General features: G+C 47.4%; 1 protein-coding gene across 1 annotated transcript in view; it reads right to left on the bottom strand.

The window, feature by feature from the left end:
- ST3GAL2 (ST3 beta-galactoside alpha-2,3-sialyltransferase 2) overlaps positions 1–5,849 on the bottom strand; it is a 48,910-nt gene extending 43,061 nt beyond the window's left edge. Inside the window, exon 1 of the mRNA XM_043435496.1 lies at positions 5,625–5,849. The gene's annotated coding sequence lies outside the window, so the exon portion shown is untranslated. The remainder of the gene's footprint in view (positions 1–5,624) is intronic.
- Between the last annotated feature and the right edge of the window lie 12,317 nt (positions 5,850–18,166).

Here is an 18,166-nt window from a genome sequence, read left to right on the forward strand (position 1 = left end):
CATGATTTATAAATAAGCACCAAGAGGTGCCCCAGAATGGCTGCTTAGGGACACACACAGGCGTCCCTGGTGAGCCCAGCATAACTGAAGGAAATGACTGTTTTCCTCAGATAGCAGGAAAAGTTCACACCCCCTACATGCAAAATGTCATTTGCAGATATCTGCCCTAATAATTCGGAGAAGGCAATGGCAATCCCTCCAGTACTCTTGCCTGGAAAATCCCATGGACAGAGGAGCCTGGTAGGCTGCAGACCATGGGGTCACGAAGACTTCACTTTCACTTTTCACTTTCATGCATTGGAGAAGGAAATGGCAACCCACTCCAGTGTTCTTGCCTGGAGAATCCCAGGGACAGAGGAGCCTGGTGGGCTGCCATCTATGGGGTCGCACAGGGTCGGACACGACTGAAGCGACTTAGCAACAGCAGCAGTCCTAATAGTGAGAACTTGTTGCTAAAGAAAAGAGGGGAAAATCTAAAACCGAGGTCCCCAAAGAGCTGGGCCAGCTCCTGGAGTGGGTAAGGGCTCAGATATTGGGACAACATGGTGGGGGAAAGTTGCGGCACGGAAACTGAGAACGGGGAAGGGGGAGGAAGGAGAAGGCCACCCTTGGCGGAAGTGGAGAGACAAGAAGAGACGCGGGCATGCTGAGCATGGACCACAAAGCCCCAGTTGCTTTCAGAATGAACCGGGCCCCTGAGGCGGTGGGGCCCCACCCCCTCAGGGCTGAGGCCCCAAATCTCAGGCAGGCAGCGTGGAGTCCGGAGTAACAAGCTAACCAGGCTTCCGGGAGCGCTGTCAGCATCCTGCACACAGCTCCTCCAAAGCAAGGACACTTCATCTCCTGCAAACTCCTCCTCCTCCTGACTGCCCCACTTCAGCTAAAGGACCTGACCTCATCACCCAGGCAAGGAAGTGTCTAACCCCAGCCAACTGACTGTCTATTCCAGAAGATATCTACTTTCATAGTTCTCTAGAATCAGTCCCTTCTTTCCATTTTTACTGCCAAGTTCCAGTCTTCATTACTTCTCACCTGGACCCTAACTAGTTTTCCATTTCCTCCCTCCCTTCTTTCCTTGTCCCTTTATGACCCAGCCATACCCTGCTACCAGCCTGCCCTCTGCCTGCTCAGAAACTTGTCGAAACCAAGCCCTCTTTCTGCTATCTGCTGAGTCAAGTCCTCACTGAACAACACTGTGCTGGACTGATCTCTTGCAATCTCTACTGCCTCTTCTTCTGGGGACTCCAACTTTTCGATACAGTTTGGGGGGACTGCCTACTGTGTCACCAGTCCTTCCCCGGCCAAGGGAGGAGGCATGGCCCAGTCTGGGCCAACCAGACATCTCCTCTCTGGGATATGACTCCCAACCTATGGTGACAAAATCCCAGAGCACAGCTGGAACAGAGTTATCCTGGCCACAGTGGTACCCTGAAGAGGCTGGCCTTTGGCTCCTGACATACCTACTCCAAGACCCTGGAGGGGGACTTCCCTGGTGGTCCAGTGGTTAGGAATCCGCCTGCCAATGCAGGGTACACGGGTTTGATCTCTGGTCTGGGAAGATTCCACATGCCACGGAGCAACCAAGCCCATGCACCACAGCTACTGAAGCCCGCATGCCCTAGAGCCTGTTCTCCACAACAAGAGAAGCCACTGCAGTGAGAAGAAGCCTGCGCACCGCAACTGGAGAGCAGCCCCGCTCTCGGCAACTAGAGAAAGCCTGCATGCAGCAACAGAGATCCAGCACAACCAAATATAAAATAAATATATAATTTCTTAAAAACCTATTTAGAAAAAAAAAAAAAGACAAATAATTGCTTTTAAAAAAGACCCTGCAGGGGACCTGGGTCTCGAGTCATTCCTCAGATTCTAGGAGTTCCCACAGCCTTCCAATGAAGTCCTTTCCTACCAAAGTCAGCCAAGGTGTTACTTGTAACCAAACTTCTTTTTAAAATACCTCTCCTATGCTCCAACCAAAAGAGAAAATTCCCTGAAAGCGCCGTTATGGTCTCTCCTTCCCCTGCTGACCAGTATACTCCCTGGCCTGCAGGCACTGTTGGAACTCTGCCTTCCCCTTCAGGGCCCAACCCAGAGTCCTCTTTTGAGCCCTCTTTGGGGATGACCTCTCCTCCTCTAAACCCACAAGTCCCTGGCTACCCCTTCTGCCTCCCACTGTGGACATTGGAGTACCTGTCTTATCCCGCTCCCGGTGGACAGGGACTTGGTCATCCTGTCCTCCACAACACCTGGCAGAGTTCCAGGCTCAATAAATTCACTAGGCTTTGTGGGCAGACAACTCAAAGGCCAATTACAGGTTTTCTGGGCAAGACAGACAGTGAGTGACAAAGAGCACGGGGTCAGAAAGACCCCATTTGGCTTCCACATCCTCCACTTACCAGCTGAGTTTATGGGCAAGCCTCATAAGTTCTGTAAGCCTCAGTTCTTCCTCTGTGAAAGAGTGACAATAATGCTAACCCTGCAACGCTGCTGTGAGAATGTGACGAGCGGACATGCAAGAACATCCAGCCCGGCGACTGGCTAAGAGTAACCACTCAGGGAACAGCAGCTGTCACTCCAGCTACCCACAACTCCTGGGTTAGCAGATGCTCTTTCGGCGGATTGAAATCATGAGCCCTGGGCCTGTTGTGTGACCCACAGAGCATCTCTGTTTCTTAGTAACCCCACCTGGGTCTACCTCTGCCTTATAAACCTCCTGAAAAACAGTAGGTGAACAAATGCATGGCGGAGATAAAGCACAATGTACGGGGCTCCTCCTGTTTGTCTCAATCAGAGAGTCCCCGGCACCCTGTCCAGCGTGCAGCCATGGCCAGCACCCAACCCGCTCAGTCTGAGGGGCGGGACAGAGGAGCGCCTGGTTCAGTGTCTGCTTCCCCATGTCCTCGCAGCTACCCCTTTTCCAAAGCCCTGGTGCCTGAACGTCCTGCTTTGGCCGGGGGGGGCGGTGGGGGGTGGGGATCCTTCCTTCAAATGGCCACAGTACAGTGTCTGCTATGTGGTTACGGGGGACTGGGAGCTCAGGCCCTACAAGTCACCCTGACCATTAATCTAGCCCACACTGGAAAGCATGGGAATGGAAGGAAAAGACCAACCCAGGGAAGCTGCCAGAACAGTCCTGGGTGGGGAAACAAGGTGGGAGGCAGCCTCCTGAAGACCTTACATGGGCCTGGATTAATCGCCTAGGCAACTCTCATGGCCCCAAACCAGTGGTTCTCAAGTGCTATGGTCAGGAAGCCGGACAGAAATAAAATCTCAGGCCACACCCAGACTGCCTGAATCAGAAACGTCTGGGAGTGGGGCCCAGCAAACTGCGCCTTACACAGCTCTTCAGGGGGATTACTGAACACCTACTCTGTGCCAAGGACCGAGCTGTGGGGTGATATTTCAGAAACGAGGACACATCTGAAGAACTTCCACAGTCTAACAGCCGGCGGGGGCGGGGGGGAGGGGTGGTCAAAATCAAGTACCCAATACACAAGGCAGGATGGGGTATAGAACAAGGCAAAGGAATCAGCTTCTCACCCCTCTTGCCAGCTCCTCCTCCCCCCGCCAGCTCTTCTCTTTCCATGTTGGCAAGGGAGAACTCCAATTCAAGGAAACCCGCCCCCCACCCCAGGCTTCTCTTTGAGACTCCTCATAACTGCAGATAGTTTTCAAAATAAGAGTGATCCTCACCCTGAGGCATCGTTCAGGTCCAGAGGTTTGGCTTGTGGGGAAACGGACCATGAGGCCACAACCAGTGGTTCTTAGCAGCTGAGAAGTTGACCCCATGTGGGGTCTGGGCTCAGAAAGTTCCTAGAGGGCTGTGAGCGTGCCACAGCACATCACGGCACTGCACTCCCGAGCAGGGTCACTCCCACAGGCCCCTGGCAAGCTCACACAGTGAGCGCAGATGCAGACATAAAGACAGACACAGACAGCTGGCCCCCTGGCCTCCCTGCCTCCATTCTCAAGTTACAGGGTTAAAGATGTCCTCTTCACAGCCAAGGGGGAGGGATGAGAGAGGGGGTGCTGAAGCAGGGAACCATCTGGTTCAGATCAAGATTGCTCATTCAGGACCCCAACGGAACTCCCAGAGCCTGCCTTCATGATGGCTCATAGATTTCCCTCCCTCCCCCAACTTCCCACTGGGAAACTAAAAACTGGGCTAGGAAGGGATGACCCATAGGCAAATCTGCCGAAGGAAGATAAAACAAAACTAAACCAAAAAAACACAAAACTGATACAGGCAAGTCTCCACCACCTCTCTGAGCCCTGGCTCCCTCTTTCCTTCAAACCCTGAATACCACGAATAAACTTGAGATCACCACCTACAGTCACTACATCTTCCTCCACAAAGAGCTCAGGGGGCACCTAGCAGGCATCCTTCCTTTTGCCGGCAACCATCTCCAAAGTTAGCAGCAGAAGCAAGATGAGGGTTAGGGGTGTGGTCTCCCAGACTTCTCTTATGCCGCCATCTCCACCAATGTGGGAGGTTCCCTCCATCTCTGAGGGATGGTGGAGTCCACCACGCATAACGAGAGGAAGAAATGACCAACCAGCTTCCAGACAACTGTCCCAAAGACAAGATGGGAGTGTGCATCACTGGCTAGGACTGACTGACGCAGGGACTCCAGAGTGCCCTGAGCCCCCTCGGCAGCTTTAGCTGGAAGAGGCTGCCACTCCCTTCCCACCACCAGCACCTCTCTCCTTCCCCCCAACACCACCTTAGACTCTGTTCTTCAGTGTTTCACTGTAGCTGTAAAGCAAGAGGCAAGATGGGAGACGGATGCAGTTGGCAAGAAATAGAAATCAAATGGCTAACTTGAGTAAAGGAGTGATGGGTGGGGGACTCTACAGGCAAAGGAGGCCAGAAATTAAATACAGGAAGGAGGAGGGGGAAACAAGTGGGAGAACGGGGAAAGGGAGACTAAACGGAGCTCAGCACGGAGCTGCGGCAGGCAACTGGGAAGTTTGGTCCAGTCACAGAGGAATGACTGAGGGAAGAAATGACTCTTTCATGCCAAGGCAAGGGCTCAGATCAGCCCGACAGGGCTGGGGCATGGACTTGGCCAAGTTCCTGGTTCACTGTGCCAAGCCTTGGTTTCTCCGAAGTGGGAAGGAGGTCAGGCTGTTAGGTCTCATCAGAGAGAACTGGGCCACTGTGGATGGCTCGGGGGCAGTGCCAGGTAGGGAAAAGAGGAGAGAGCTGCTGATGGTGCAAAGACAGCCTGTGGCCAGGAGGAGCGGAGCGAGGGTCCCCAAGGGGTGCACAGGCCAGAAGCGCGCGCGGGGCTGGCGGTGCGAACTAGGCAGTGGGCTGAAGTCGGGACTGGGGCACGGAGCGCTTCTCGGGCTGGGCTGGGGGGCTGGGGACTGCCACCACGGGGTGGAAGAGCCGCGCGTGGGAACGGCTGGAGGTGCAGGAGCAGAAGGCGGGCAACCGGGAGGGAGGCCAGGGTAAGAGGACCACCGCCCCCACGGCGGAGCCCAGCGCCCCGACCCAGGGGAAGTTAACGGGGTGGACCGGGAGGGTCTGGGCCGCTGGTCGAGCCAGCTGCCCGAGCGGAGGGGGTTCGTGGCAGCAAGGGGCCCGGGGCGCCTCACATCCCGCCCGCCCGCCCGCGCACCTCAGTCAGCTCCGGGCGCTGCGCGGGCCATGCTCGCCGCTGCCGCCACCGCCGCCGCCGATGCAGAGAAAGCCGCCGCCGCCGCCGCCAGCGTCCGGACCCGTTAGCTCAGCGGCTCCCCAGTCCGCCCGCAGCGGGCCAGTCCCGCCCTTGCCCGCCCGGAGCGAGCCGCCGCCGCCGCCGCCGCCGCCGCCGCCGCCTCAGCCCGGCCCCTCCCCCCACCCAGCCTGACTGGAAGGGAAGGGTGGGGGCGGGGGGCGGGGGGGCGAGGGCCCCCTCCCCACTCACATCCTCCGGCCCTGCCCCGCCCCCTCCCCCGCTCGCCTAGTCATCCTGGGAAATGGAGTCCAGCGCGCGCCGCGCCGCCAGGAGAGCCCGACATGCGGAACTACTACTCCCAGAAGACAGCGCGCCAGCCCGCGCGCTTGTGGGCTTTGTAGTCCCCCGGGGGCTCGGGACATCTACAGCGCGGGTGGGGAGGGGGATGGGAGGTTTCCACCCCCGTGAGGCCGGGGTACCGACGGCCGAGACAGGATGTGGGGTCTGCGACGCGCTGTGCCGGGGCTGAATACCTGGACCTCGAGGGGGGCGCCCAGCAGTGGAGGATGCCTCTCACACGGCTGTGGTCCGCTGCAGCCGCGCAGGGCTGCAGGCGAAGCCTCTAGCCCGAGAGCCTCACGCTGGGGACGGTTACCATTCGCGCGGAAAGAGCCTTGACCTGAGGCTAGCTTGGCTTCCTGCCCGGGCTCCGCAAGCCGGAGCTGCGGTGAGGCCGCTGCGCCCAGGCGGGAGAAAAGAGATCACCCCACGTGGGCGTGGGGTTTTCCCTACCTGGAAAAGGGGGGCCGAGTGTCTCTCGGTTTCCTGGAGCGCTCACCCCCCTGGGGACCTTCTATTGATAATTCTAGTCCCACCTACTCTCTTTCTAGCTGACGCCCTTAGCTCCCAACTGTTTAGGGCAAAGTACACACATAGGGCAAGGTATTACCCATTTTAAATATTTTTCTATGTCTTCTCTTAACACGTGCTTTCCCCAGTTTCCAGATCTACCTCAAATTGTTAATGGAACGCCCGGTTGCCCTCCAAGCTTTATCCCTTCTGGCAGAGGGAGGCCTGTAAGTCGCTGGTTCTCTAACAGGCGTCTATCAGATTCTCCTGGAGAGTTTTTTAGACACAGCTGACCGACACCCCTCCCGTTGCTGTTGGTTTAAGTCCAGGGTGGCTGTGAGAGTTTTCCTTTCTAACACGTTGTCAGGAGATGCTGGTTTGAGGAACCACTTTGAGAACCCCGCCTATTGGCGTTTGTTGGCTAGAGTTCTGGCATTGTCCTTCAAGGACAAGCCTGCTGTGGGATAATATGAGCCTCAGAAAAGTCAGGCCATAGAAAGTGGGGTTTCAGGCTAGTTTAGCACAAAAAAAGTTCTTTTTAATTTAAATAAATCAATCAGTTGATGCAGTAAAAGGAAAATATTATATGAACCTGAGGGCTTCTCTCATAGCTCAGTTGGTAAAGAATCCGCCTGCAATGCGTGAGACCCTGGTTCGATTCCTGGGTCGGGAAGATCTCCTGGAGAAGGGCTAATCTAGTATTCTTGGACTTTCATGTGGCTCAGCTGGTAAAGAATCCACCTGCAGTGCGGGAGACCTGGATTTGATCCCTGGGTTTGGAAGATCCCCTGGAGAAGGGAAAGGCTACCCACTCCAGTATTCGGGCCTGGAGAATTCCATGGACTGTATAATCCAAGGGGTCGCAAAGAGTCAGACATGACTGAGCGACATTCACTTTCCACATGAGCCTGAAAGATGTCCCAGTCCTTAGCCCTTAGCATTCTCTTCAAAGCTGATAAGGTTTTCTGTTTCAAAGGGGAGCTTGTTGGGTGTGGTGCTACTCCCCAAACTATGGGATTGAGATCTCAAACCTCTAGGATAGGGTCAGCTCCGTAGAATCCTCTGCTTCCAGGTGTTCTATGACCTATAACAGGCTGGAGGATTGAGAGGTGGGAAGGTGGATTCTTGACTTGTCAGGTATCTGAAAGTGACTCTCACACCACACCTTACCTGGGTAGACCCTTAACCACCTGCTATCCTGATGTTCTGGGAGCTATAGAACTCCAAGGGGAAACTTGGTCACCTTCACCCTCTGGCACGATCTCAGACCCTTTCAGCTGTGAGATGATCAAGTTCTCTGCTCCACCAAACTCTAACCAGGCTCCTGTAGGCCCTCTTCTCCAGTATGTCTCAACCTTGGCCTATAAAAACTATACTGTTGGTTAGGACTCTGTCGGTCCACTGCAGTTCAATCCCTAGTCAGGGAACTAAGGTCACATCCCACATGCCACACAGCACAGCCACAAAACCACCCCGGCAAAACCAAAAAACTGTACTTTCAACACAGATGACTTTATCCACCCTCCTCCTTGGTGGTTCAGACAGTAAAGAATCTGCCTGCAGTGCAGGAGACCAAGGTTCGATCCCTGGGTTGGGAAGATCCCCTGGAGAAGGGAATGGCTACCCACTCCAGTCTCCTTGCCTGGAGAATTCCATGGAGAGAGGAGCCTTGTGGGCTACAGTCCATGGGGTCACAAAGAGTTGGACATGACTGAGAACTGAGCGACTAACACACACAACCTCCCCCCACATTAAAAGACTTAAACACTGTAACATAGTTTCTAACATCTCAAGGCCGCATCCCTGGGATGACTCTATCCCCCCTTTAAAGTGCCTGCCTGATAAAGCTCAAAAATTTACTGTTTATTCTAGCCAATACCAGTTGTAATTACCCCCACCCCCACCCCTTCTTAGAGCGTTTACTAAAAAGGCTTACAGTTGTGACTTCTTCCTTTCCTTTTAAGGTGTGCATCAAATGTATATGTGTTACGTATCTTTCTCAAGGACCTGAAAGCCATTCCTTTGGAATATAATCACTGGAAAGAATAGGGCCTCTGTGGGAGGGTAGAATCCTAGCTTCAATGTTTGCCAGCTAACAGATACAGCTGACCTAATCAACATGTACACTGACCAACCCTTTGTAGTTTTCACTTCTCTGCTCACCTCCCTCCATACTTTCTCATTCTCCCTGTAAAGCACCCAGTCACCTCTGTGTAAATCCAAGTTGCAGTGTATATCAATAATATATTGGTTAAAATCTGTCCTTACCACTTTAGTTCCTGCTTTGTTTATTTTTCAATTATTAAGATTTTTTGTTAGTTAACTATTAAGATGTTTTTATCTTTGACAAAATGGATATGAGTGGTGGGCCCTGGGTCCCCAGACTCCAGCCTTCCTCCCATCCACCAAAGGCCAAAGGGTGAGTTATCGCTAGGTCCTTGGGCACGTAGCCCAGAGGACACCAGGGGTGTCAGACCCTGATTAATGTTGACCCCTCTGTTGAATTCTTGAATGCTTTTCTGTTTTTTATTTTTTGATTTGTGTCCCTGTCACAGACTATAGTGCTTGCGTGCTCCGTCGTGTCTGACTCTTTGCGACCCCATGGGCTGTACATGGCCCGCCAGGCTACTCGGTCCATGAGATTCTCCAGGCAAGAATACCGGAGTGGGTTGCCATTTCCTATTACAGGGGATCTTCCCAACCCAGGGATCGAACCTGCGTCTCTTGCATCTCCTGCATTGGCAGGCAGATTCTTAACCGCTGGGCCACCTGGGAAGCCTGTCACAGACTACAGGGGGCTCAGTAATCCACATACAACTCCATGCTCTGCCCCTAAGACCAGCTGCCAGGCCCTTCCTGTAAGGACTTTGCATCTGCAATGGCGACTTTCCCTCACGGGCAGAAGGGAATGAGTCTTTTCGAGTTTACACCCATCACCCAGATGTCTGTTAGCAGATTACCTGGGGAGAATTACGATGTCATTTCATGGGCAGCGCAGAGAACCTCTCTATCCCTCAACTCCAACAGGAGCTCCCATCAGCACCCAACCACCTCCCAGTTAGACATCAGATTGGTTTTTACCCATTTCCTCTTGCGGGTTGTTTTCCTGTCCTCTCCACCCATCCAAATTCTGCCTGACTGTTCAAAGTCTGCCTTGAGTTTTCCCCAACTGCCTCCCCAACTGCCTCAGCTGCACATCCACTGCGAACCTCACCCCTGGTGTAGCACTTGAATTTGCTTCATTGACTTAAAAGCCTACCTTTGCTGGTGAGCATCCGCAGCAGGGGAAGCAGTGGAACCGGAAGTGGGCGAGACAGAGGAGCCATCCCTTGCTTTGGAGGCAAACTGCTACTAAGTAGCAGGATGCAAAGAGGAGGTGCCTCCCTCCTTCCCCTGCTTTCTGGTTGACCTGGTGGTGGCAGCTCCCACACCTAATGGTTTGTGTGACCCAGAGCAAACTACACAGTTCTGTGATCTGTAAAATGGCAATAACAACAGAATGGCCATAATAACAGACCCTTCTAGTAGAGTTGCTATAAAGAGTAAACGAAGAAAAAAAAAACAAAACATACAATGATGCTGGATAAAAAGACTGTCAAAAAGAAATCAGGTCCATCTGTATATTTAACGTGATCACAGTACAAATACCAGCAGCATTTGTTATGTTTTTTTGGAGAGGGAGGAAGAGGAACAGGTCAGTTTATTTTAAAAATTCATTTGGAGGGCTTCCCTGGTAGTCCAGTGGGCAAGAATCTGCTTTGCAATGCAGGGGACATGGATTAGATCCCTCGTCAGGGAAGATCCCACATGTGCCAGCACACTACAGCCCGAAAGCCACAGCTCCTGAAACGCCCGTGCCTGAGAAAAAGCCACTGCAGTGAGGAGCCCGAGCGCTGCAATAAGGACCCACCACAGGCAATGGATAAATATATCTTTTAAAAAATGCATTTGAAAAAATAATAGGTAAGATTAGTGTCAACAACAAAAAAGATCAATTGTCAAATCTAAGAAAGACATGGAAAAATCTTTTTGAGCCAACCTGAGGACTGTTCTGCCCATCAGAGGTCAAAGCAAAATTATATAAGTTCTTGAGACAAAAGGTTATTCATCAAATGACATATTGACAGTTTACAGACTCCAGATGTGCACGTTGTACAAAGCAAGTGATGTGTCATCCTGACCACTTACAAGATTAAGAAGGAAGGTTATCTCCTAAGGAGGTCTGTTTTATGCAAGTACACGATACACTCTAAAGGAAAGAGAGGAGGCCCAAATGGGCAAAGAAACATGAATTTTTTTTAATCACGAGTCAGGAAATTTTTGAAAAACTAATTGTATGAAGTAGTGAATGTCCTCTTGGATATTAAACATATTATAAACATACCTTTAGAATAGTGTAATAGATCAATAACATAGACCTGTAAGTCTACAAATAAACTCAAATACTCACAAAAATTGACATATGGTAAAGATACATTTCAAATAAGGGAGAGGAAAGATAAATTTTTCTATAAATGGTATAGGGACAGTTGGAGAACCATCTGCTCAAATATTAAGTTAACGCTGGATCTAGTAAAAAAAAATCACCAATGGCTACCAATATGAAATATGAAGACAGATAATGGACCCCTGATGGAAGTAAAATATGCAGAAAGTAGTGGTGAAAAAAAATAAATCACCCCAAATCTGACAACTACCAATGTACAGAAAGCACAGGTGTTTGAGAGGAATGTTTTATTTGAAACTATGGGGATGCAATCTAAAAACTTCAGTGAGAAACTGTATAGGACAAATGATACAATTTCTTCAATGAATCCATTGAAAAAAAATTTAAGACAGAGGAGAATCTGTAAATTAAAACAAGCTACATTAACCAACTGCAATGTACGGACTTTGTTTGACTCCTAATTCCAACAAACTGAAAAAAATTGCATGAGAAGAGGGGAAGTTTGAATACAAACCATTGGATATTGAATAATTATTATTCATTTAAGTGTATTAATGGTATTATGGTTAGTTGTGTGTGTGTGTGCTTAAGAGACTTCATTTAGTGATATATACTGAAAGTTTATTTATGGAATGATGTCTGAGGTTTGCTTCAAAATAATTCAGGGTTGGGGTAAAGGTATAGACACAAGGCTGGCTAAATTGGTAATTGTTGAACCTGGGAGACCAGACGGTCGCTTGAGTTCATTTTAACATTTTTTTTCCTACTTTTGCATGTACAGTATTTAAAGTTTACATAATAAAGTATTTTTTTTTACTGAAGTATAGTTGATTTACAATGTGTCAGTTTCAAGTGTACAGCAAAGTGATTCAGTTATGCACACACGTGTGTGTGCTCTGCTCAGTCATATCCAACTCTTTGCAACCCCAGGGACAGTAGCCCACCAGGCTCCTCTGTCCATGGAATTTTCCAGGCAAGAATACTGGAGTAGGTTGCCATTTCCTTCTCCAGGGGATCTTTCCAATCCAGGGATTGAACCTGCATCTCTTGTGCCTCCTGCATTGACAGACAGATTCTTTACCACCTCGCCCCTTCAGTTCAGTTTAGTCGCTCAGTCGTGTCTGACTCTTTTTGACCCCATGGACTGCAGCGCGCCAGGCCTCCCTGTCCATCACCAGCTCCCAGAGTTTACTCAAACTCATGTCCATTAAGTCGGTGATGCCATCCAACCATCTCATCCTCTGTCATCCCCTTCTCCTCTTGCCCTCAATCTTTCCCAGCATCAGGGTCTTTACCAATGAGTCAGTTCTTCACATCAGGTGGCCAAAGTATTTGAGATTCAGCTTCAGCATCAGTCCTTCCAATGAATATTCAAGACCGATTTCCTTTAGGATGAACTGGTTGGATCTCCTTGCAGTCCAAGGGACTCTCAAGAGTCTTCTCCAATGCCACAGTTCAAAAGCATCATTTCTTCAGTGCTCAGCTTTCTTTATAGTCCAACTCTCACCTCCATATGTAACTACTGGAAAAACCATAGCTTTGACTAGATGGACCTTTGTCAGCAAAGTAATGTCTCTGCTTTTTAATATGCTGTCTAGGTTGGTCATAACTTTTCTTCCAAGGAGCAAGCGTCTTTAATTTCATGGCTGCAGTCACCATCTGCAGTGATTATGGAGCCCCCCAAAATAAAGTCTGCCACTGTTTCCACTGTTTCCCCATCTATTTGCCATGAAGCGATGGGACCAGATGCCATGATCTTAGTTTTCTGAATGTTGAGTTTTAAGCCAACTTTTTCACTCTCCTCTTTCACTTTCATCAAGAGGCTCTTTAGTTCTTTGCTTTCTGCCATAAGAGTGGTGTCATCTGCATATCTGAGGTTATTGATATTTCTCCTAGCAATCTTGATTCCAGCTTGCGCTTCATCCAGCCCAGCGTTTCTCATAATGTACTCTGCATATAAGTTAAATAAGCAGGGTGACAATATACAGCCTTGATGTAATCCTTTCTCTATTTGGAAACAGTCTGTTGTTCCATGTCCAGTTCTAACTGTTGCTTCCTGACCTGCATACAGATTTCTCAAGAGGCAGGTCAGGTGGTCTGGTAGTCCCATCTCTTTCAGAATTTTTCAGTTTGATATGATCCACACAGTCAAAGGCTTTGACATCGTCAATAAAGCAGAAATAGATGTTTTTCTGGAACTCTCTTGCTTTTTCGATGATCCAGTGGATGTTGGCAGTTTGATTTCTGGTTCCTCTCCCTTTTCTAAATCCAGCTTGAACATCTGGAAGTTCATGGTTCACGTATTGCTGAAGCCTGGCTTGGAGAATTTTGAGCATTACTTTACTAGAGTGTGAGGTGAGGGCAATTGTGCAGTGGTTGGAGCATTCCTTGGCATTGCCTTTCTTTGGGATTGGAATGAAGACTGACTTTTTCCAGACCTGTGGCCACTGCTGAGTTTTCCAAATTTGCTGGCATATTGAGTGCAGCACTTTCACAGCATCATCTTTCAGGATTTGAAATAGCTCAACGGGAATTCCATCACCTCCACTAGCTTCATTCGTAGTTATGCTTCCTAAGGCCCACTTGACTTCACATTCCAGGATGTCTGGTTCTAGGTGAGTGACCATACCATCGTGATTATCTGGGTCATGAAGATCTCTTTTGTACAGTTCTGTGTATTCTTGCCACCGCTTTTCAATATCTTCTGCTTCTGTTAGGTCCATACCATTTCTGTCCTTTATTGTGACCATCTTTACATGAAATGGTTGTTCCCTTGGTATCTCTAATTTTCTTGAAGATATCTCTAGTCTTTCCCATTCTATTGTTTTCCTCTATTCTGTGCACTGATCACTGAGGAAGGCTTTCTTGTCTCTCCTTGCTATTCTTTGGAACTCTGCATTCAAATGGGAATATCTTTCCTTTTCTCCTTTGCTTTTCACTTCTCTTCTTTTCACAGCTATTTGTAAGGCCTCCTCAGACAGCCATTGTGCTTTTTTGCATTTCTTTTTCCTGGGGATGGTCTTGATCCCTTTCTCCTGTACAATGTCATGTGGGGGCTTTTTTCAGATTCTTTTCCATTATAGGTTATTACACGATATTGAGTATAGTTCCCTGTGTTATATAATAGGTCTTTGTTGCTTACCTATTTTTTTTTGTTGTTGTTGATTACCTATTTTACGTATAGTAGTGTGTATATGTTGAGGAAGAAATGGCAACCCACTCCAATATTCTTGCCTTTAAAGTTCCATAGACAGAGGAGCCTGGCAGGCTACAGTCCATGGGTCATAAAGAGTCCGACACAACTGAGCGCGCGTGTGCACACACACACACACACACACACACATATGTTAATCCCAAACTTCTAATTCATAATTTATAAAATGTTTTTTTAATGTTCAGTCAGATGTGTACAGCATACCTAGCTAAAAACCAAAACCACAACAAAAACCAAGTCAACAGAAAAGTGGAAGAAAATTTTGCAATTTATATCAGGTATAAAAGGCTAATACAAAGTGCTCTGTAAATCAGTAAAATTTCCAAGGAACAATGGGACATGTAAAAAGAATACAAACCGTTCACAGAGAAGGAAACAAACAGCTGTGATGTGAAAACATGAGTAGCTTCACCCTTTTTAAAAAAAATTATGGTAGGGACTTCCCTGGTGCTTCACCTTCCAATGCAAGGGGTGCACGTTTGATCCCTCCTTGAGAAGCTAAGATCCCACATGCCCACAGCCAAAAAGCCAAAAAATAAAACAGGAGCAATATTGTAACAAATTCAATAAAGAGTTTAAAAATGATCCACATTAAAAAAAATCCTTTAAAAATTGTAGTAAAAAATACATAACATACAATTTACCATCTTAGCCATTTTTAATTGTACAGTTCAGTGGCATTAAGTACATTCAAGTTGTTGTATGATAAACACTACCATTTATCTTCATAATTTTTTGGTTTTCCCAAACTAAAACTATGTACCCAAGCTATTACTCCCCACATTTTCCTCTCCTCCCAGCCTCTGACAATCACCATTCTACTTTCTATCTCTATGAATTTGACTATCAAAGCTTGTAAGTATGAAGACAGTATTTGTCCTTTTGTGCCTGGCTTATTTCACTTAGCATAATGTTCTCAGTGTTCATCCATGTTGGGGCATTCGTCCGGATTTCCTTCTTTTTGTAGGCTGAATGATATTCTATTGTATACACTGATATATACCACATTTTATTCATTCATCTGTTGATGGACACTTGGGTTGTTTCCATCTTTTGGCTATTGTGAACAAAGATGCTATGAACACGGGTTTACAAATATCTCTTTGAGTTCCCAGTTTCAATTCCTTTGGATGTATACCGAAAGTGAAATTCCTGGATCATATGATAATTCTGCCTTTAATTTTTTGAGGAACCCTCATAATGTCTTCCATAGTGGCTGTACCATTTTATATTCCCACCAACAGTATACAAGGATTCCAGTTCCTCCACATCCTGACACTTATTTTCTGAGTTTCACTTGTAATAATAAAAGAAATGCAAATTACAACCACACTGAGATATCATTTTTCACCTATCAGATTGGCAAAGATCAAAAAGCTTGATAGCTATCTTGGGAAGAGTATGGGGGACAAGGATTTTCGTACACTGCCAGTGTGGTTGGAAATCCATACGGCCTCTGTGAAGAGCAACTTGGTAATGTCTTCAAATTACACATGCACACACAATTTGACCTAGTAATTTCTAAGGAGGTATCCTATCTGCACCTGTTCTTAATTACATATAGAGATGGATATTTGTCAAAGCATTGTAAGAGAAAAGATTAAAGATGATCGAAATATTGATGATCCAGATTACAGATTAAATGAATGGAACTGGGGAAGTTTCAATTGATGGTGTCAATTGTTATCACTCCTGCTCACTTACTTCAGTTATTTCCGACACTTTGCCACCCTATAGACTGTAGCCCGCCAGGCTCCTCTATCCACTGGACTTTCCCAGCAAGAATACTGTAGTGGTTTGCTGTGACCTCCTCCAGGGGATCTTCCCGATCCAGGGAATGAACCCACGTCTCCTGCACTGTAGGAGGATTCTTTACCACTGAGCCACTGGGGAAGCCCTTTTGTTATCATTGAAGTGAAGTGAAGTCGCTCAGTCGTGTCCGACTCTTTGCGACCCCAGGGACTGTAGCCCACCAGGCTCCTCCGTCCATGGGATCCTTCAGGCAAGAATACTGGAGTGGGTTGCCATTTCCTTCTCCAGGGGATCTTCCCAACCCAGGGATTGAACCCAGGTTTCCTGCATTGCAGGCAGACACTTTACCGCCTGAACCAGGCAGGGAAGCCCTTTGTTATCATTACTTCACTAGATAACAGACTTTTGAAGAATAGAGGACGGGCTTTTGTAGGCCCAAACAGGCCTTCCAGAAATATTGATCAAATTAACTATTTCTTAGCCTCTGGCAGAACTAAGTTGGCAGACAGCTCAGCGAGATAAAGTGGTTTATCCACAGAAGGTCATCCACAGAATGTGTACTACATATTATGTGCAAAGCACACTGGTAGGCACTGTGAAAATCACTGAAATTGAAGAATTGAACCCTATCTTCTCGGAGCTTGAGACCTCATGAAGCACTCTGGCAGACCTTAAAAGTATTCAACTTTTTTCAAAGTGTACTTTCAATAATATCAATGGAGACCATTGATCTGGTGTAAAAACTTAAGGCTCAGCTCAGGGAAACTGTATATTAACAGTCCCAGGGGTTGAGACTTTAAGCTCTCACTGCCAAGGGTGTGGGTTCAATCCCTGGTTGGGGAGCTAAGATTTCTGCAAGCCGCAGGCATGGCCTGAAAATAGGATTCCTTAACATGTTTGTGAAATGCTTTATAGCTTAGCCTAGAGGTTCCCCATGCAAATAGGCATTGTTTTTCCCTAGCTCTGTCTCTGTCCACTGAGAAGACCTGGGAGCAATGACACCCCATGAGCAACAAGCACACTAAATGTGGTTTTTTTTTTGTTTTTTTTTTTTTAACATTTTCTGGCTGTGTGGCATGTAGGATCTTAGTTCCCCAACCAGGGATCAAACCCATGACCCCTGCAGTAAAAATGCAGGGTCTGAACCACTGGACTGCCAGGGATGTCCCTCAGTGCTTTTTTTTTTTTTTTTAATTGAGGTGAAATTCACAGAACATAAAATTAACTTGATAAAGCATATAATTTAGTGTATTTAGTGCATTCACAATGTCTAGAAACCAGTACCTCTAGTTCCAAAACCTTTTCATCACCTCACAAGAAAACCCTGTACCCATTAAGTGATCACTCCTCATTCTTACCACCCCCAGCCCCTGGCAACTGTTAGCTTGCTTTCTGTCTCTATGGATTTAACTATTTTGAACACCTCATATAAGTGGAATCATAAAATATTTAGTAATTTTTGCCTGAATTCTTTCATTTTGCATATTTTCAATTCATCCATGTTGGAGTATGCATTATTCTTTTTATGGTTGAATAGTATGTCATTGTATAAATATATATATATGTATACACACACATTTTGCTTGCTCAGTCTATTTATTTTAAAGTTGTGGTAATAAAATAAACCCATTTACCTTTATTTAATGGATCTGTACCTCTTCTGAAGCAACACTTGGTAACATCCTATGTTGTTGTTTAGTTGCTAAGTCGTGTCTGACTCTGTGACTCCAGGGATTATAGCCCACCAGGTTCCTCTGTCCATGGGACTTCCCAGGCAAGAATACTGGAGTGGGTTGCCATTTCCTACTATATACTACTATTAATATATAATCACATCTTATAGAATATATATACACATATATGTATATATGTACATCCTATAGCAAGTATATAGATACATACACATTCCATAGCAGCACTCTTTGCTGCTATAATATATATATATATTATATATAATATAATATATATAATAGAATATAATATATTATACTGCATAAGATATTTGGCAAAGGCAAGTCAGGCTTTGGGGAAGATGGCCACTTAATGATAAAGTACACTTAATAGTTCTCCAGAGAGGGTTACCTATTTGGTTATCCTATCGGGTCTGGATTTATATAAAACCATACCAGGGACTTCCCTGGCAGTCCAGTGGTTAGGACTCCATGTTTCCACTGCAGGGACCATTCCTGGTCAGGGAACTAAGGTCCCATAAGTCACATGGAGTGGCAAGGAAAAAAGAAG

This window comes from Cervus canadensis, chromosome 18 (genome assembly GCF_019320065.1).
Source record: "Cervus canadensis isolate Bull #8, Minnesota chromosome 18, ASM1932006v1, whole genome shotgun sequence".
NCBI classification, from domain to species: Eukaryota; Metazoa; Chordata; class Mammalia; order Artiodactyla; family Cervidae; genus Cervus; species Cervus canadensis.